This window comes from Microtus oregoni, unplaced genomic scaffold (genome assembly GCF_018167655.1).
Source record: "Microtus oregoni isolate MIOR12 unplaced genomic scaffold, Mior012 000017F_ref0000208, whole genome shotgun sequence".
Taxonomy (NCBI): Eukaryota; Metazoa; Chordata; class Mammalia; order Rodentia; family Cricetidae; genus Microtus; species Microtus oregoni.
Window position 1 is genome coordinate 31,728,630 of NW_024543076.1, and position 21,630 is coordinate 31,750,259.

Below are 21,630 nucleotides of genomic sequence, written 5' to 3' on the forward strand. Positions count from 1 at the left end.
AACACCATTTGCTTTTACAGATATTATAAAATATTAATCATTATGATGGGGTGTGTTTGGCCTTCAGAAACACTTTTTATTTTTACATTTACCCAAAACTTCACAAAAACGCTTTAAAATGGGATATTGTAATTGGTAACTGTAAACCTAACATTCTCCATATTTCAGGCAGCATACTAGCAACCCATCAGGTGGTATGTGGAGGAAATAAAGACACTAAAAATCTCGTGTTATCAATTTCACATGCTTAATCTCTATGAAATTTTTGTAGGTTGAAACATTTGAATGGCTACAAGTGAATATCTTAGTAATACCTATATCTAGTTAACTACAATTTTATCTATTTAGAATTTCACCAACACAGTATAAAAAATACTCTGTATTATAAGTCTGTTAAATGAAGTTGGGTTTTATGTAATAAATTGTATTACATACAAAAATATTCCAAAATGCTTGCTGCTTTACTGTAATTACAGAGATTAGAATTAGGTATAGTGATTGACTCATTTTGAGTTCTGTTAGTTTTTAGAAATGTGGAGATAATTTATTCTTTCACTGCCTTTTTTTTTCTGAAACTGGAAATTTAGTCTAGGATTTAATGTGTAGTGATCAAATGTTCTATTATTGATCTATATCCCGCAGCTTGATGCAGTCTTCTGTCCTGGATCCTGAGGAAAATGTGAGAGCAAACAAGAAGAATACAATAGACAGTTAGAAGTCCTGACTTTGAATCACACTAAAGAGATGGATTTCTAGAATGAAGATCAAGCCAGGCACTTACCTATCGGATTAACACATTTTCTCTCTAACAAATAAAGGCTAGGAAACCATTAGAAATAGAATACATCTTTGGAATGAACAATTAACAAGATTTCCCTGGGATAAGCAAAAACATAGTTCAGATTTGGTTTTTAATAAATTTTGAAAATGAGACTAAAATGTATAAATATCTAACCACGATGACATACTGAAAATAACTCAAAATTGTGAAACCCAAGACTCCACAGTGATCTGAGACAGAAGACCCTAGTCAAGATTGGCTGTTCAAATTTAAATATTAGTTAAATATTTAAAGTTAAATTTGGTTTTCTCAGCTATAGTAGCCATGTTTTCAGGTGTCAACAGGCAAACATGACTACTGGCTATTATACCAAACCACACAGATGCAAACATTTCTGCAGGCTCCACTTCAGGCTCCACTGCAGGCTCCAATGGAGGGAACTTCTCTAGAGTCTGAAAGAGTGTGTGCATTTCAGAAGCAATGGAGCAGCTGGACATGTGGCTCATTCCTGCAATCCCAGAACTGTGGACGTTGAGGCAGGAGGATTTTTGTGAGTCTGAGGCCACTCTGACATATATATAAAATGAGCATCAGACCAGTCAGAACTACATAATAAGATATTTTTTAAAAAATCCAAAACCAAACAAGCAAGAAATAAAAACTAAAAGCAAGCAGCAATTAAAAAAAAAAACAACCAACCAATGAACAAACAAATTAACAAAATTTAAAAAAATCAAAATAAAAATAAGGTCAACAATAAAATTAACTTAAAGGGGAAAAGAATCTATATTGTATAGAGTAACCACACACAAAAGAGGGTCTACTCTTTTTTGTAAGGGAGCTGATCAAGGGAAAAACACCCTGCCCGGCTTGACCCAGAGTTCTAAGACTTGGAAATCCCTTTGCCCATGACTCAGTGTTAAGACCAAAAAATGTTTCAAGGTTAATGGCCAAGCAATACTTCAGGCCTTGCTGTACTTTTCCACGAGCCCGCTGCACATGCTCCAAGACCCTATAAAAGCCAGCCCCTCCATCCATCCCTCTACTGTCTTCCTGTTGACATTCTGGGTTTCTCCTCAATAAATCTCTTTTTAGTCTGTTTGATTTTTCGTTCTTTCTTTTTTGAGACAGGGTTTCTTTCTGTAACATCCCTACCTATGCTGAAACTTGCTCTGTTGACCAGGCTGGCCTCGAACTCACAGAGATCTGCCTGCCTCTGCCTCCTATGTGCTGGAATTAAAAGCATGTGCTATCACCACCTGGCAATATCTTGCCCAACAAATCTCTTGCATGAGGTTTGTTGCAGGGTGTGGTAGTGCTATTCCTTGTCTCCCGACTGTCAAGATGTCTTGCATTGGAAAAATCCCTTACACTGGCTGCGTGACTCAGATAGGTTCTCCCAGTGCCTGTGCTATCTCTTGGGGTCTGAGCTGCATCAGGACCCTCATCTCCAGCCCACTCAGGACAGACTCACCTTCTGGCTCACCTTCTCATCCACCAGGGTAATTTGATAATTTTCCCTTTGGTTGGTGTGAAGGCCTCCCTGATTTTGAGGACATAATGTTGGACATCTGGTTTCCCTCTGGTACTCTTGGAAGTGGAGGTACCCTCAGTCTTGGTCTTTAATGGCTACTGCTATCCCTATTTCCTCACCCTTGAAGCATCCATCCTGAAGCTTTCTTAGGTCTGACTGTGCTATTGTGATCCGTTCCTGTCCCCTACTCCCTCCCTCCTTTTTAGACTTCCTAGAACCCCACAGCTTTTCTATTCCTTCATGGCTTTTATGCTACCATGCAACCATGTTCTTATCCCTTTGCCATGGATGAGACTTCATTCCTAAGCTCAGTTTTTTTTGTTGCCTTCTGGTAAGCCTTCTGGCCTTCTTGAAAGCCCTGATACTAAGTGCCAAGTGTCCTTTGGCAGTTATCCATGATCCCCCATTAAGTGCAGTGACTAAAAGGCTTGGCCCTCATTTCATCCCTGAGTCCAGGGGTCACCCTTGACTACAGGCTGCTATGACCCACTCATCTTTCTCATCCATAGGAACAGTGCCATCTATACCCTCTCATTCCCCCTTGGGATGCCGCTTAGAAAATCTCCAGACTCTCCATTTGGCACCTGATCTAAAGGGTACCAAACTTATTTGTTTTTGCAATATCCTCAATATTGCAATGACCTCAATATCCTTTTGGTAACCAATCCAAATAGCCACCTTGATCCCAATATTCTTCAGGACATTTACAACTATTGTAAGTGATGGGAAAATGCAAAGAGATTCCCTATTCATTACATTCCAGCTTCCTCTTATTTCCATTTGAAGCCTTCCCTCTGTTCTTCCTGTTCTCCCAATTAACTCTTCCCAGCTATGAAGTAAAAAACACTTCTGTTACAGCTAATAGCTTCTTCCATACTGGCCTCAACCCTAAGCTCCTTCTCTTCCTCTGGCATGGCCCCTCCAGTCTCCCCTTCTGTCTCTCTTTAGCAACAGGCTGCCCTAATCATCCTTCTCTAGACACACTTTTAGGCCACTGGCAGCATTCAGTCCCTGTACTCCACCATGGGACACCCCCTTTGCTTCCCCCTACCCAGCTTACCCTGGCCCTGTTCTTCCTTTGCAAGGAGATTGCTGGGGTGGATATCTTGGTCGAGGTCCATGTATCCTTCTTACTAAGCTAACTCTGTCAAATAGAAGAGGTTTGGATCTTATACTGCTAATACCTTCACCTTCCTCAAACTGAGTGCCAATATAGCACCTAATCTTGCGACCTCACCTTTCATGATGTTTACCTGCTCCTAAGCAACAACCTTCTCCCCAAAGAGCACAGGTGAGTCCGGGACCAGGCTAGGGCACATGCAGACAAAACTCACCAAACTGTCACTGCCCGTGCAGTCAGGCTGAGGTGGCCCCAATTGGGACCCAACTCCTCAAGCTTCTGCTATGACTCAAAGACACAACACCTGCTAGCTCCTTTGTCTACAATGTGAATTCCAGTACAGATTATAAAAAGTGGTAATGATAATATATCTAAAATTTTTATCTCTTCTTCTAAACAAAAAGTTCATAAAAGCCTCAGGAAATTGAGAGTCTTAAGACTTGGATCCGTCTCTCACAGGTCAAATGGACTTCAGATAAGTACAGCCTAAGTTTTCCCAACTGCCTCTTCCAGAGGGTGTGATCTTTCTTTCCTTGGCTTTGGGACTCACTTCTTTCCTCAACTAGGAGGACTATGAACTTCAAAGTTCCAAATGTATAATTTTCTTTAAGTTCCTAAACTTTCATTTCTGTCCCTAGTCTATATCTGTCTCAGCAGATTTCCTTTGGCTGACAGACACTGTTTGAGAATCATCTGTAGACTACAAACTGCTCCAAATGTTTGGGAGACCTAGAACTGCTGAAAACTGATGTGAACCAGTTCATCCAATGTGATTGCTCCCTGTCTCACCAGCTGGGTCAGCAAACCAGCTGCTTCTAGTGAGTACCCCATTGCCTGATTCCCCTCCTGGTCTCTGACTAGCAGCATTGCAACTGTCCCTGACAATGGCTTCCTATGTCAGTAGGAAGTAGGTACAGAGTATGTCACCCCTTACCCTGCAAAAGGCAGGATAGAGTGTTAGATCAAAAGAAAACTCCCTGGCATAGGGTGGCAAAATGGCTAGCTATAGTGCTTACTGGCATACCAGGAAAGGTACCTGTTATGACCAAGTAGATCCAAATCTATCAACAGGTAGATTCATTAGCTCAAATAGTTCTATAATCTGATAGGGCACTGAACCTGTTTTATGCTGGATAAGGTGGCTACTGTGTAGTTTCCAGAAAAGTTTATTCCTTCTATAAAAACCACTGGAAAACCATTACAGAAAAATTGGCAGGTAGTAGATTTACTAATAGTGGAGAAGGGTGGTTTTTGCCTCTTTCTCAAGGAGAAATGTTGCTTCTATGTCAACCAATCAGGGAGAGTAAAAGACAAGATCTGACAGCTCCAGACAGAGATCCAAAGACATAAGGAACAACTTGAACCTCTGGCCAGCGGATCATTGCCAGTCTCATATGCAATGGAATACTGTCTTTCTTAGCTCCCCCTTTCCTCCTTTCCCTAGTCCTACTAATTGCACCCTGTCTTGTAAACTTCTCATCTAGATTTCCTCAACAACAAGTTCAAAAGATGTCTAACTAGACCTTAAATTGGTTCTTACACGATTATCAGCCTGTGATGCCCTGATGGCGAAGCTTGTCCCGAGGACTTTGATGCCTCCATACAGCAAGAAGTAATTTAATGATAATGTCACCCTCTTTCCTGACGCCTGATTAGTTATCAATAAGAAACAAAAAAGGGAAGAATGTAGGGGAACAGGTCAGTAGAAATCACCCTGCCCCTGGCTTGACCCTGGAGCTTCGAGACTTGGAAATCCCTGACCCCATGACTCAGCCTCCAGGTTAGCACAATGCTGCAGGGTTAGCATATCGGTGAGCAGTACTTCTGGCCTGGCTCACATTTCCCAAATACCCCATAAAAGCCCGCCCCTCCATCCTTCCCTTTACTCTCTCTCTTCTTGTTCAGAGGGAGCTGCCATTCTGGGTTTGTCTCCAATAAACCTCTTGCGTGAGGTTTGTTGCATGGTGTGACCTTGTCTCCCAACTGCCAAGATGCCCTTGTGCTGGAAAATCCCTTACACTTTCCCTCACTTTCAATTTGCATTTAACTAGAGAATCTGTATTTTCCAAAAGGTCATTCTCTGGTCTTTTTGGAAGGCATATATTTCTTTTAAAAGCAAACACTCCTGATAAAAAACTCTCTTGTTGGCAAGCCACTGCTAATGGGTGTTCTCTGAGAGTAGTAGAAATGCTTGACACAGTGACTTTCTAGAACAGTTAAAAAAAGAAAAAGAAAAAGAAAAAATTATCCTTTAATCAATGCATGTCAGAAGTGAGCTGAGATGGGTACCTTGGTTTCTGGGATCAGAACAGTGGACTGAGTTGAGTTCTTACTGCTCTCTTTAGGAAGTGTTCAGTAAGGCTACCTGGGAAAAGCTACAGTCAAATCCTTGTGGAGTTGGGGCTTTCTCAGGCTCTGGACTCAGTCAAAGGGGAGGATTCTGGGTGGAGGAGTGCCAAAAAGTCTCTCCAGGACAGAAAACAGAGGTTAGACTGCACCATTATCAGCCTTCAGAATGCATGCAGCGAAAGCCCAGTGAGTCAGCAGGAAAAGTCCGATTGGAAATGAAGACTCGAACTCTGCATTTCATTAAACCCACTTCAGAAGAAAACACGCTTATTTTGTGTTGGCCTATTATCTTTAAGTGATTAAAATGATATCATTACTGCTTATAAATTTTATATCTCCCTTAAAGATTACATTTAAAAACCCACTTAAATGATACCATGCCACTATAAAAGGCAGTTTCTCCTCTCACTGAAACAATACTCCCCCTGGGGTCAGATTTACATCTAATGCAATACCATGGGAGAATTAGACTCCGAGAAGCAAAGAGAATCGTCATAGAGTTACATAGGATGAAAATTTGGCACAGACATTATTTTTTAGATGGAAACTGATAAATGGAATACAAGTTAAAATATACAGAAATGTGGATCCAAAGTAACAATGTGGAAAGAAAGAGATCTTTTGTTGTTGTTTCTAGATATTTTTTTGTCTCCCTTCCATGTGCTGTGCTATTCTGGCCAGGTCCCCCTTGTTTTTTTCCTCTTATAGTGCTTCTAGGGCCTATTAAAACACAAAGGTAGGAATTCGAGTCAACAGTAGAATGGCTCTTTGTTCTGTTTCTCTCTCACAATGCTTGGCTTTGAGCATCACACTTCTTGTGTCTCAAACATGGAACTCAAAGGCCAGACTGTGGCCTGAAATGATTCTGTGGCCCATGCTGGCCATAAGAAGCCAATGCACACCATACCTCCAACTTCTTCTAAAGCCATCATCCTCCCACCCTAGGCTGGAGCCTCTTTGCTTACAGAAGCCCAAGGCCTGGCTTGTGAGAAATTACAGATGTAAACATCAAGATGTGTACATTCCAAGTCAAAAAAGATACATTATCTTCATCTTGAGAGATCTTCCATGGTGCTATTTATTTCCTTGGCTGTAGCTTTGTTTTATTGCTATGACAAGATACACTAGCACATTTTGGTGCTAATTGCAAGACTGGGTTAATTGTGGTATACATTGCTTATTATTATTAAAACAAATTTATAATTGCCATTTAAAAAAAAACCCAAATGATGGAAATCTTTCTTGCTCTGAATAAAACATAATCTGCTTTTCAGTTTCAGGTGATGTTTTCCTATTCCCTACTTTAGCTACTTTTAAATTTCCTTTAGATTGGTATTATTTGGATGAAATTCAATCCCACAACCTTAAGTTCATCTTACAGAATGTAGAAAAATGTTATTTTATACCTGCATTAGGCATATTTTTAGGTGTTCCTAAAAGGCTAATTGCTAATTTTAGAGACGTAAAGTTAACTAATCCCATGAAGTCAATAAGAAGCACATGTGGCTGCAAACATGGCTTCATTTCTGCTACTGTGCTGTCTTTGGATGGCTGCTGCTCTGAGAGCTACAGTGGGGGTATTTAAAATTCCAGGTATTTTTAAGTGAAGAATTTGTAAGGAAGCCAATGCCGCTTCAGCCTTCCATCTGAAGAACTCACAGCAGTGTTCAGAATACACACATATGCATAGACAGAGCTCTGAGCCTTGAAGGATACTGGTGTTTTCTTGATTATCAAAACGACTTTTTAACTATCTCATTTTGTAGAACAAAACCTACAACCCAGGAAAAGTTACTTAATTTGTCTTGGATTCATAGATAGAACATGGTAAAATTAGCATTTGATCTCTGGAAAAATATGACCCTAGATGGCCTCAGAGAGTCCATCCCAGAGACGGAAACGTTCCACTGGATAGTCAAATCATCCTAGAAAATGGCAAACAGAAGTTTTGTGTTTCGTTGCTTAGTTCTGTTGAAGTCTTGTGGACATTGGCAGCAGCATCATACAGATTGTCATTACTGGAAGGGATGACTCTGGGCTGATAGAGCATCTACGATGTGCTGAGCTCTGTGTCATTTCATACAGTTAGAAAGAAAGTTGAAAGTGCTGCATGCAATATTGTGCAAAAAGTCATAGAATCTGGTCTTTCAATGTTTAGGTTTCTTAAATTGTGTTGAAACTGATTTTGGAGGGTAAAAAGATCAGTAAGACTAGAAACGAATGAACACATAAAGGATTAGGGGCTCATCTTCAATATGTATTATGTATCCTTTGAGATACATAAGGATATAATAGTATAGAAACTATATATCCTATATAGTAGTATAGTAAAACTGTATGTTAAGGGCTGGTGAGAAGGCTCAGCAGGCCAAAGCTGTAGCTGCAAAAGTTTGACTATATAAGTTTAATGCCCTAACATGCAGAATGCTGTGATGGGCATCAGTAATCTCAGGACTCCTCATTTGGACCTGAGTGTGTGCATGCACAGACAGTCACACACAAATATAAGCAAAATAAGTAAATGTTAAAAATAATATGTGAAAAAGATAAATTGTTTTCCAAAAGATCAACTCTGTTGTCTACCACTTACCTATTCACCTATGTATCTACCTGTGCTGCCATAAATCTATTCTTCAGTGTGATTGGGTATATGCATGTGTGTACACATGTTCGTGTTGGCATGCATGCAAAGCTGGGCATACATATGTATCTATGTACTTGTAGATGTCAGAGACCAATAGAAGGTGCCTTCCACTCTTCACTGTGTCATTTGAGATGGGGGTCTTTCTCTGAATCCAGAACTCATTGAAATAACTATGGATGTCCAGAGTACTCTGAGATCCACACCTTTCTGTCCTGCTAAAACTAAGGCTAAAGCTGCACAAGACCATGCCAGAACTGTGCATGGGTGCTGGGGACTTGGAACTTAGGACCCCATGTGTACTTAGCAGTCCCTTTACTTACTGAACTGTCTCCATAGTCCCTGCTTCTGTTTTTATATAGGGATCTTTGTAGAAAATGGTGGTTTTTGTCATTGTATTTACACATATTTAATAACTGTGCAGTTCATTTTGCTGATAAAAGAGGATGTTCCAAAGCTATGTGGCATCATTGAACTGTTCTTGGTGTGGGAATTCCTTTGTATATGTGTTGCTTAATAAAACTAAAACCAATAAGGTTAATGAATAAAGAAGATGTTTTGGTCAGTGGCTTAGCAGAATAGAGCTAGACAGGGAAAACTAAACTGAATGCTGGGAGAAAGAAGGCAGGGTCAGTGAGACGCCATGGAGCCTCCAAAGGAGAAAGACGCAAGCCATGAACCAGAACCTTGCCGGTAGGCCCCAAGCCTCATGGTAAAATATAAAATAATAGAAATGGGTTAATTTAAGAGATAAGAATGAGCTAGAAATATGCATAAGCTAATAGGCTAAGCAATGTTGTAATTAATACAGTTTCTGTGTGATTATTTTGGGAGTCCGAGTGCCTGGGAAAGAACGAGTTGCCTCTGAAAACATGTTCTTCCCTTGCTTCGTGACTGCCTCAAACAGATGATACTAGAAAGGTCAACTGTTCTGTCTTGGCACAGAGTGTCCCTCTCTCTTCACTCCTGCTTCTCAGAGCTTCTCCTTACCATTTCCTTGGTGGGCTTTTTCTTTCTTTCTACCCCAGAATGGCTTCTGGCCAGTTCTGGAAACACCATGAACAATCAGGGGAGCAAATGTGCACACCTGCACAGTACAGGTGAACAGGGTAGAAATTTGGGTTCAGGTAAAAATTAACCAAACAAACAAACAAAAACCTTCTGTTCAGAGGCTGAAGAAAAGAAGGCAGGGCTGGGCAGTAGTAGCATGTGCATACACCTGGGTCTAGAAGGCCAATGAAAACTGCTCTTTTGTCCAAAAACAGTGAGCAGCCATCCCAACTTCTTTGCTTTGGAGAATTATAAGATACAAGTTCTGCTGCTTTTTTCAAAAATTGAAAAAGGTTCAAACTCTCCTCCCTCTCTAAAAATCAGTCTTCAAAGCAGAAGGGATGCTTAAACAATCGTGTTGGCATTCGCAAGTCTACACAAATAGCACCTTGTTGATGGTGGCTATAGGATTGTGTAATAGAAATTCATTTCTATATTGCATCACAAGCAAAACATTTAAAAAAAATTTACAACAAATGTATTTCAGATAAGATCAGCAGATGAGTGATAATGGGGTATGTAAACACTAGAGAACCTGCCTGTCCTCACCTTCTTCCCTGCCTCATCATTGTTCCCAGCCATGGAGGATTGAAACTGATAATCCATCGGTCATCAGGGTGGAAGCAAAAGGACTCTAGAAGGAATGGAGACTTAGAAGGGTTTTAATGTACACAGTCACCATTTACCTCACTCACACAAGCACTCAGGAATCTCTGAAACATTTACTGAAGCCTTATCGTAATTTTCAGTAACTACTCTAGGAATGATGGGTATGCAACGGAATGAGAGTCTATCATTTGTAAATGATAATTTAGAAATTTGTAAATGAGGGGCTGGAGAGATGGCTCAGAGGTTGGGAGCACTGGCTGCTCTTCCGGAGGTCCTGAGTTCAATTCCCGGCAACCCTATGGTGGCTCACAACCATCTGTACTGAGATCTGGAGCCCTCCTCTGGCTTGTGGGCATACATCGGTGCAGAATGTTGTATACATAATAAAAAAATAAATAAATCTAAAAAAAAAGAAATTTGTAAATGAATGGGAGAAATAATTGTGAGGGCCGTAAATAAATAAATAAACAAACAAACAAGGAAGGAGCAGCATGTGTTGTGGGATCATAGGATAGAGCCACTGGATGTAACCTCTAGATTTGTAAGAAGGAAAAAATAGCTGATTTAAATACCTTAGTCAACTACATGGGTAAGAAGCAAGACAGGGTAGAAAAGTAGAATAATGTAGAGTTATGATGCAGAACACGTGTTTATAAAAGTGAAATTCCATTGTAGGAGTGGGGCCAGTAAGCACAGGGAATAGCTTAGTAACCTAGGACTACATTTGGTTTGGGCTATACATTCTAACAATGGTCTTGGCAGCCTGAGACACTAACTTATATGCATTGTACACACACATCCCTCTCTGAACAATGCACCCAGCAGCGTAACAACCTAGTACACTCTCCTGCAGAGAGCTGCATGCCTACTTCTTTCAGAAAAAAGGAAATAAGCTTCTACTCCCCTTAATTTTTATCAAACATAGGTTCTCTTCAGTTGTATTGCAGTTCTTCTGGGGACCAGGACAGGAAGACCACTTTAGCCTAAGCTGGTTTTGAGGACATTCTCTATAAGGCTAGCTGTGTCTTTTAAGCAAACTCTTAAGGGAAACCCTCCTATTTACCATTTTATTTCTATTTATAATCTAGTATGCATATGATTAAAACCAAAAACATTATGGGAAGGGAAATGTTTAATACATAAAGATTTGCATCATTTAAGCCTTACATTCAAAGCAGAAAACTTTCTGTATTGCACCCCTTTGTAACTAAATTTTGTATTCTCTTGAACCCCACAAAAGGAGCCCCAAAACAGTCCGGGCCTTTGAAATCTCTTTCACTCAGGTGGTCAGTAGTCAACCTTGGCAGCATGCCTGACCTGTGGGTTGCTTTGATTTGCATAAGATTATGGTGTTTCTTTATACCCTGCGTATACCTTTATTTCACTCTTACATAAGAACCTAGGAACACAAGAAGCACCCAACACAGATACTGACCTCTGTAACAAGGATACTATGGTTGAGGTAGGAAATAAGAGGTGATGAAGCTGAAAATAGGGCTAGGTCCAGAAAATCTCCATCTAAGTAAACTTGGCATCATGGTCAAATTTCAATGTAGGAACTCTGGGAGATTGGTTAAGGAGGCCTTTCCAGAAACAATAATGAAAGATGAAGAAGACTTAGTTGGCATGGACATTGTCAGCAGGGGTCAAGTAAAGAGGAGTTTGCATGGAGAGAAGCTGAGATGTCTCAGTTGAGCTGACTGAAAAAGTGGATAATGCTGATTATATCCAGCAACAGAACCGAGAAATAGTTTCTTGGAAAAGATGATGAGCTCTTATTTGAATCTACTGAAGGATGTACTTGTTACTTAAACATCATGGTAAAAAAATACCTAAGAGACACAGCTTAAAGGAAGAGGAATTTGCTTTGGCTCACAGTTTTAGAGGATTCGGGTCTTGGTTGTTTGGCTCCATGCACTTGAATCAAATGATGACAGAGGAGTTTTGTTCTATCAGGGTGGACAGGAGCAGAGAGAAACTGCCCATCAAGAATAGCCGTCAGGGCTGGAGAGATGGCTCAGTGGTTAAGAGCATTGCCTGCTCTTCCAAAGGTCCTGAGTTCAATTCCGGCAACCACATGGTGGCTCACAATCTTCTGTAATGAGGTCTGGTGCCCTCTTCTGGCTTGCAGACATACACACAGACAGAATATTGTGTACATAATAAATAAATAAGTATTTTTTAAAAAAAGAATAGCCGTCAGATGCAAATGGATGGAAATAGAAAACACTATACTGAGTGAGGTAACCCAGAACCAAAAAGATGAACATGGCATATACTCACTCATAATGGGTTTCTAGCCATAAATAAGGGTCATGGAGTCTACAAACTGGTGAACCTAAAGGAGCTAAGTAAGAAGGGGAACCCAAGGAAAAACATATAGTTATCCTCTTGGCTATGGGAAGTAGACAAAATTGCCGGGGAGAAAATTGGGATCTTGGGGGTGGGGTGGGGTGGGATGGGGGTGAGGGGAGAGGGGGAGAGAAAAGGGAGAAGGGGAGGATAGGGGGAACTTGGGGAAAAAGGATGATTAGGATAAAGGAAGGTTGGATAGGGGAGCAAGAAAGCACAATTCTTCGTTAAGGGAGCCACCTTAGGGTTGGCAAGAGACTTGAACCTAGAGTGGCTCCCAGGAGCCCAAGGTGATGTCCCCAGTTAGTTCCCTGGGCAGCTGAGGATAGGGAACCTGAAATGACCCTATCCTATAACAATACTGATGAATATCTTGCATATCACCATAGAACCTTCATCTGGTGATGGATGGAGATAGAGACAGAGACCCACACTGGAGCACTGGACTGAGTTTCCAAGGTCCCAATGAGGAGCAGAAGGAGGGAGAACATGAGCAAGGAAGTCAGGACCACGAGGGGTGCACCCACCCACTGAGACAGTGGAGCTGATCTATTGGGAGCTCACCAAGGCCAGCTGGACTGGGACTGAAAAAGCATGGGATAAAACCGGAATCTCTGAACATGGTGAACAATGAGGGCTGATGAGAAGCCAAGGACGATGGCACGGGGTTCTGATCCTACTTAATGTTCTGGCTTTGTGGGAGCCTAACCAGTTTCGATGTTCACCTCCCTAGATATGGATGGAGGGGGGAGGACCTTGGACTTTCCACAGGGCAGGGAACCCTGACTGCTCTTTGGACTGGAGAGGGAGGGGGAGAGGAGTGGGGGGAGGGGGAGAAGGGTGGGAGGAGGGGGAGGGAAATGGGAGGCTGGAAGGAGGGGGAAACTTTTTTTTCCTTTTTTTCAATAAAAATAAATAAATAAATAAATAGATAAGAATAGCCGTCAGAGCCATGCACGCAGAAGTCTTCTTCCTCTTACTAGGCTCAACCCCACACAATTTCTAGAGTACCCCCACCACAAAGAAGCCCATGCAACTCGGAACCAACTATTCAACACTTGAGTCTGTGGACCATATTTCATATTTGAACCACACTAAAATACTTGAGAGAAACCCAGCTGAAATGCATGCATTTGGTGGCATTGCTTGAACGTTCTGTCTTCAAATTAGTCCCCATGCATTTAGAAGGTGATTAGTGGAGCCTCTGCCCCCATGAATGGGATTAGCACTCTTATAAAAGGACTCAAAGTCACTAGCTAAAACTTTTATTGTTATGTCCTGTGAGGATACAGACAAAGGCATCATCCGAGGAGTAAAGGAAAAATGTGCAGACACCAAATCTGCTGGTGTCTGAATCCTGGATTTGCCATGATCAGAAATTGGAGAGCTTAGGGCTGAGAAATAAAGTTTAATGTTTGTAACTTACTTGGCCTAAAATATTTTATTATTGCTGCAAAGGTGAAATGAGACAGTTGCATTGAAGCCTCCTACAGCTAAGGAAGCGTCTGGGTTGTAGCTTAATTTAGAAAGTTCCCCCATGTAGGTGGTGACTGGCATTGGGATACATTGTGCAAGTCAGTGACAGTCAGCTGAGTTCTTGGAACCTCAGTTAACATCGCTATTACATATTTAAACTAGGAAAGAGAGAGTGCCACAAATGGTCCAAGAAGCCCAAAGAAGACACAGAAGTATGGGGACATGAAGTCCTGATGCCTGATTTTCTTACAGGATTCTCCATCTCCATGCGCACTGTTAGCTTCTCAGTGTTTATATCCTTTTACATTTTTCCCATAAGGCTTTGGGTTTCTAACAAACTCCTAACACTGTGTCTACAGTACTAGTCCATGAGATACAGTCAATATACCATAAGTTAACATAAACACCTGGTCTGAAAGGCATATGTAAGTGATGGCTAACAACAACCTTGGGTCCAGGAACAACAGGAAATCAGGGAAGAATTCTCTCTTCAGATGGCTTTTTTTTTCAGCTTCTTGGAAAATGTTTGCTCAGATAGTGCCTGTATTTTTCATTCATACCTCAATCCTAAAGAGAGAAAAACTGATGTGATACTTTTCTTGATGCAATCCATAAATCCTGGAGCAGAAATTCACTGGTCTGGAGAAGATAAAGAGACCATACCTAGGTCAACAGACTGCATCCAAGGAGCCCAGTAAAATTTTTATGAAATAGTTGTCGTCAATGAAAGCACAAAAGTACCGAAGTTTGCTGAGAAAGGGTCATCTACGCAGATTATAAATCTACTCAAGTATCAAGGAGAACGGAGCTGGAGAATGCACTTTTCCTGGGAATCCTTGGGAGAACTGGGCATGTGAAAAGCAGTCAACTGGAAAATGTGTGGTCCTGGCAAGGACTTGATCTCAAGCTGTGTCCCTTACATCCTCTGCAGAGAAGAATTTTTCTAAGATATAATATGCAAGTAGCATTGTGTTGTTTTGATGAGAAAATAAGATAATATTAGCTAATAGTTATTACATATTCTAAGGGCCAGATCTTGCGAAGAATACGTGTATGTGTCCATGGTTGGTAATATGTTTTTGTTTTTGTTTGCTTTTTTTCCTCTAGAGATGTTGATTGGATCCACTTCCTAAGGTCTCCCAGCCAGAAAGGGGCTTTAATCCTAGAAGTAGATCTACACACAAAACAATTTATTTCCTCATAAACTATTACTATAATAATGTTCCTAGGGTTGCAGTCCCTGGTGTCCAGTTAGAGAACAAAGTCATTTCCTTCATCAATATATATTGGGTGCTCTTTATGTCATAGACACTCTTGTAGATAATAGATTTAGAAAAATAAGAAAAAAAGACCCACAAAAATCCCCTCCAAAGTGAAGTTCAAACCCAGGCTAGCTTACATGCTAGTATGGAAAGAAGCTAGTATGTTTATGTTTAATTTTATGCATAAAGGAATGTAGTGATGAGGCGAGCAGGCTTGCTTTTTGTCCCGCCCGGCTCCCGCATGGTTAGCTTTACACCTAAAATAACAACATACAAATTGTATTCTTTTAAACACTGCCTGGCCGATTAGTTCTAGCCTCTTATTGGCTAATTCTCACATCTTGATTAACCCATTTCTAATAATCTGTGTAGCACCATGAGGTGGTTGGCTTACCGGGAAAGATTTTAGCCTACATCCGTCTTGGGTCGAAGAATCATGGCATCTGACTCACTTCCCTTCTTCCCAGCATTTTGTTCTGTCTATTCCACCCACCTATGTTCTGACCTATCAGGCCAAGCAGTTTCTTTATTAATTAACCAATGAAAGCAACACATACAAAGAAAACCCACCTACATCATTGGAAATAAAAAGTCAGTGCCCCAAATGTGTGGGTTATGTAAGGCCAGTTCAGCTCAGGTTTTTGGGAGAAGATCCCCTTATAAAGAGAACTGACCTAGTATGTAAACTACATACATAGAGAAGGCATTATAGCCATGCAGCTCTAGGGAATAATCTGTAGGAAGTGGATGAGCATTTATGAGACCCAGAAGGACAGGAGTGGAGGTGCATGTGCCCACAGGAGATGGGTTTGGTAGAGGCAGGCAGAACTGTGGCCTGGGGAAGTTAGGAGCTTGACTGGCTCCATAATTAGGAACTTTGGGCATGATAAGTATTTAGAGTTTTCTCTTCATATGAACTAGACTGCTTTGGAGTTTAATGCAGGGCAAAGATATCATCTGACTTAGATTTGAGGTCACTTGAAATGTTAATGGTAAACAGAGGTCAGATATTAGAGAGACCAATCAGACAATGCAAGAGATGCTGAGGGCTTAGGCTATTGTTTTGGTTGCCAAGAAGAGGTCAGATTGCAAATACACATAGGAGGTAGAGGTGACTATATTTGCTTATCTACTAAGAGTGCGAATGGAAGACTGAGAGCCATTAAAGATGAGCCATCAGTTTAAGCACACATTCTTGGAAGATGTAGGTAGGGATGAGGAAGCGGCTGGATAGAAGAACGAGAGAGTCTGTGTTTGCTGTGCCTCCTACTAATATAAAGAAAAATGTAGAGAGTGACAACTGTCTACCTCCCAACGAAGTTGTAGGGGGAAGAGAAAGATGAATTAGTAATTATATGCAGGTTCAGATGGACGTTGACTCAAGTTCAAACTGCAATTTGATTGGAATTTGAGGTTTTACTATTTTTAGTTCATGAATTGTCATGGGCTTGAAAATACTGCTATGTATCTTTGTGTCTTTTTATTTATCATATTTAAGTTCTTAGATGTCACATATAACAGCCCATCAAGTTGCAAATTGATCTATAAATCCAATTCATTTTAGCTCCATCTTGTCAGGCTGCTTTTACTGCTGCTGACAGCTGGGATGAAGGGGAGCCCCTTTCTGAAATTTGAGAAATGTGGGACTCAATTGCCCGAGCCACTGTAACAATGGGACCATCAATTCCCTCCATCTCTTCTTCTGTCTTTAGTATAAGGATTGATTTTACCAAAGATTAACCAAATCCAGGGCCCAGGACTGTTAAAGGAGCCCAATTTTGTTTTGTTGTTTTTCATAGGAATGGGATGTATGTCCGTGACCTCCTTCTGAAGATTTCCACATGTGGATGGCTTACTAACAAGGCCAGCTATAGATATGGCCCAACACACCTCGTATTTACTTAAAATATCATGAGGTGTGTGTGTGTGTGTGTGTGTGTGTGTGTGTGTGTGTGTGTGAGAGAGAGAGAGAGAGAGAGAGAGAGAGAGAGAGAGATTGATTATTGCTTTGAAACTTGATTGCAAAGTTTGAAACTATACCTTTTTATTTTTTCTTTCAAAGATGAACTATTAAGAGACCAGCAATGCTATGTCATAGTGCTAAAAGCTGAAACACACTTGAAACCAAATTCAACAACATGGGAAGTTTACCACCTACTTTTGAGGTCACCCACTTCCCATCTTCAAGTTCCTCTCCTGAGTCTTTTGCTTTGGATCCTGTCTTTATGACTGGATGACCTCTCAGATGCCAGACATGACCTATAGCGACATCACAGGATTGTGTCCCAGATCATTCTTTTTTCTATCTGGAGGTTAACTGTAATGTGAAACTGTATTATGTACTAAGATTAACAGTGACTTAGCTCAGTGGGTTTCCAAAGATTTTCTGTGGATTCCTGAGGAAGAAAGGAAGTCAGGCACGGTGAACACTGTGGCTCATGTCTTGGGGTCCTAAGAGAGGTCATGTGTGTGACTGCTGCATAGGGAAAGGCAATTTCCACAAAGCATGGCTTGGACAAACAAGACTTTAAAAACTAGGCTAACCAATTTGAACGTGAACACTTTTCCTCACCGGAGTTGACCACAGATATATTCAGCAGACATGGAAGAGTGAGGCGCTCAGGTCAACAGTCATAGTGCTCTCTTGTTGAGCGAGCACTGAGCACCAGAAAAGGCAGCCAATCAGAAGTAAGGGCGGGAGGACCCCTTCCTCTTTGGGCTCTATACAATGATCCACATTTGATTAGTTTCCTTTGGTTGTGGTTAAAACTAGAATCCTCATTGAGTTTATTCATTATTGATGAAAAGTGGCTTCAAGGTGTCTGCTTTGAAGTTTCCCAAGGTCGCTGTCACCTTTGCTCACCGATGGCCATGCAGTAGGGACACTCACATACCCTGATTTTACCTTCTCTCTTCAAATCACTCTCAAGTTTCCAGAACCCTGTGTCAGAGCTGACCAAAATAAAAATCTCCACGGTCACCATTATTAGATCAAGAAAATGTGGATTAGCTTGTGGGGTTCAAGAGATGATATGTTTTTTTTCCCCCATGGAAAACTAGAGTTTTGTTTGACTAGCCTCTCCACCCCCACCAGAGTCTCCAGCATTCTAGTTTATCACTATCTAATTAAGCCCACAAAACAACGACAACAATCGAACAAACAAAATAAGCCCACAGAATGGGGAAAAATTCCTCATCTGCACTATCAATAACTCTGGGAAACTTGTATTCAGAGACTCAGCAAGCCTTTCAGGGTCCTGGCAGGCAGATTCTGACACCGTAGAGCACCACGCTCAAGGTCAAGGTAAAGGTCTACACACAACTGAGCTGTCCCAAGGCACTGAGGTCTGATTCAGGACCCGCCGCGGAGAGGGCTTTCAACTGCTGGGCTAGGTCCTATCATTGCAGCTCTAGTATTATTTAACAAGCTTGCCGCTAATGAGCTGCTTTGCCCTTCAGTTTAGTTTCCCTCCGCTGTCCATCTTAGGATCACGACGTGGTATCTAAGTTGCTAATGGGTTGGACTAAAGTGACCCCAAAGAAACAGAATTCAGTAGTAAATTCAGCAGAGCTGTCCAGAATTCGAGGAAATTAAAGGAAAAAAAAATCTCCCAGTGCTTTCCCTACAAAATGAATGTTCTACCACCTTTGTCACTTTTTCCTGGGGCCCTTTCTCCTCAGTTCACATGGCAACCACAGGGGCTTCCAAAGTCCCAGTATGAATCCTCACTAATGGTCAGATTCAGGAGGCAAGAGTACAACTGGGCCCATTGAGTAGCCACAGTTGATCCAAATAAAGGCATCAGATTTGAGTCTCTTCCCTGTGCTATCCCGACTTGGGAAAGGTGGAGAGGACTCTCCCCCTCGGTTAAGATATGCAATGCTGGTAATAACTGTTGGCATGTCTTGAGACATTTCAGGAGCTATTCTAGAATAAAAGAAAAACAGATGAATGTGCAGAGAGCGGCTCTCTGAATTCGTCCTACTCCTGCTATGGCTTAAGCCCGGCCTCGATCTCAGATTCTCTTTATTCTAACTCCATGCCTAAGCACATTTGCATCTCCTTCAAGTTTTAGCCCAGTGATAATCTATAGTGTGAAGAATTCTTTTGATCCTTTGCCCCTTTGCACAGGAAATATATTTAAAATCTCTATGTCCTGATGTTCTCAACAAATCGGAAAGCTTTGAGGCCTCAAACTGTGCCCTTATTCCCGTCATTATTTTTGAGACAGGGTCTTGTGTTTAATCCAGATTGGCCTTGAATTTATCCTTCTTTTGTCTCCTGAATACTGGGGTTATAGGTATGCAGCACCATACATGATTACTTAATCCTTTTGATAATTCTTAAATCGCAGGATCTGAAATGCCATTGGTTTATTGAGTAGGAATATACCGATACTTGAAACGTTGTCATTATGTCATGTCTTCATCTGAGGGGTGGGAAAACAGAGGTCTCAGTCAGGATTTTCTTTACCAGATCACTTGGTAGCTTTGGCGAAGAAACTCATGACTGTTCCTAGCATCAACATCTCATCGAGTCAGCTGATAGCATTGCCTGGGGCACCTTAGGTTGAATTAGTTGTTGAAATAAGTTTCTATTCCCTCTCCTTTACTAAAGCAACCATTAAGCCTTGATGACAAAAGTTTCCAGCTCCTGAGCCTCGCATTCACCTCAAGGTGTATAGAGTAAAGGAAACATATTTGTTGGATTAGCAAAAGAGGGAACACATCAATTCATAAAGGTTTCTCCTTTTCGTTTAGATGTGAAGACAAGGGCTGTGTTCACATTTGGAAACTGAAGTGTCTGCACCTCCAAGGAGTTTAGTGATGAGCAATGGGATGCATTTCTGAAAAGGATGAGAAACACACTTAACTTCTGTGCTGCCACACACACAGCCTTTATCTGCTTGCTTCGGTGTCTGTAGACTCTTCCGAAGAGAATGCTACTTCCAAGATGATAGCTGATCTGACATTGCTGGTCATCAAGTATCATTTAGACCACTTGGGCTTTACCTTAAATATATTTGTCCAAGGATGGAGACTAAAAGGGATGACTCAGTGGTTAAAAGCACATAATGTTTTTTTCAGGGGACCCTAGATCGATTTCCAGCACACACATAAATCATCACATAACCGTCTTCTCCAGGGAATCCAATACTTCTGACCTTTGCAGGCACTAACACACACACATAGACATCATTGAAAATAATAACATAAATTTGAAAAAATATATACATAAATTTAGCATACCATTTTTATTCATTAATTAATCAAATCAGTAAATGTTTGCTGAGTGCCCGCTTTGAAAGTATGATAGTAAGCAAGACCTTATGTGCTCTTGGCAGAATCCTTGAACCTTATCTCTGGCAGAAAAGAGAAACTCATTAGTTAATATTAGGTTGCTGCCTATGATGGTTCACATTTATCATTCGCCTGACTGGACTGAGAAGTGCCCATGAGATTATAAAAGCACACCTGTCGATATATTTGCGAGTGTATTTGCAGAAAGGATGAGCTAAATGACAGAAGAGCTACTCTGAAAGTTGCTGGGGACCTGGGTGTAGCGAAGGTCAAGAAGAATAAACTTGAATGGCAGCGTTCATATTTATCTGCATCTGAGCCATGCCATGACCTGCTCCACTTCTCTCTCCCGGCCATGGTGGACTGAAGCCTCTAAAACACAGAATTAAATAAATCCTTTCGTCCTTAAACTTCTTTTGTTGGGTCTTTTTTCACAGTTAGAAAAAAATCTGACTAATGCCATCATTGCTATTAGTAAACTTGACTATACGATCTTTAATCCCTTAGGAGTAATTTACAGGAGAAACTTGGGTGGTTTTGGAGAAGTGGGCCCGAGAAGGCGCAGCATGCCATAAACAGATCTTAAGAGTGGCTGTACCAGGTTTTTCTTTTTGGGCCCCTGACCAGCTCCCAAATCATGACATGGAGACTTATTATTAGTTTTGAATGCTTGACCTTGGCTTAGCCAGTTTCTATCTGGCTCTTTTAACTTAACCTGTTTTGCTTTATTGCGTTGGAGCGCTCTCTCTCTCTCTCTCTCTCTCTCTCTCTCTCTCTCTCTCTCTCATCCTTCTCACTCCAGATGTCTCACTCATTTTATCCTCCTACTTCTCTCACCTTGACTAGATTTCTCCTCCTATTCATTCTCTCTGCTGTCAGCCTCACTATCCCACCCCTGTCTAGCTATTGACCATTCAGCTTTTTATTAGACCAGTCAGGTGCCTTGGGCAGGCAGGGTGAAACAAATACAACACATCTTTACATAATTAAGCAAATGTAGCATAAATAAATGCAACACACCTTTGCTTGGCTAAAGAAATATTTCACAACAGGTGATGTTGGTAAGAACTCAGAACCAGAAAACCTATAGGAATGCAAGCCAGAAAGTCTGTGTTCATGAGAGTTCAGATGAAAATACATTCTTTGTTAGGATCT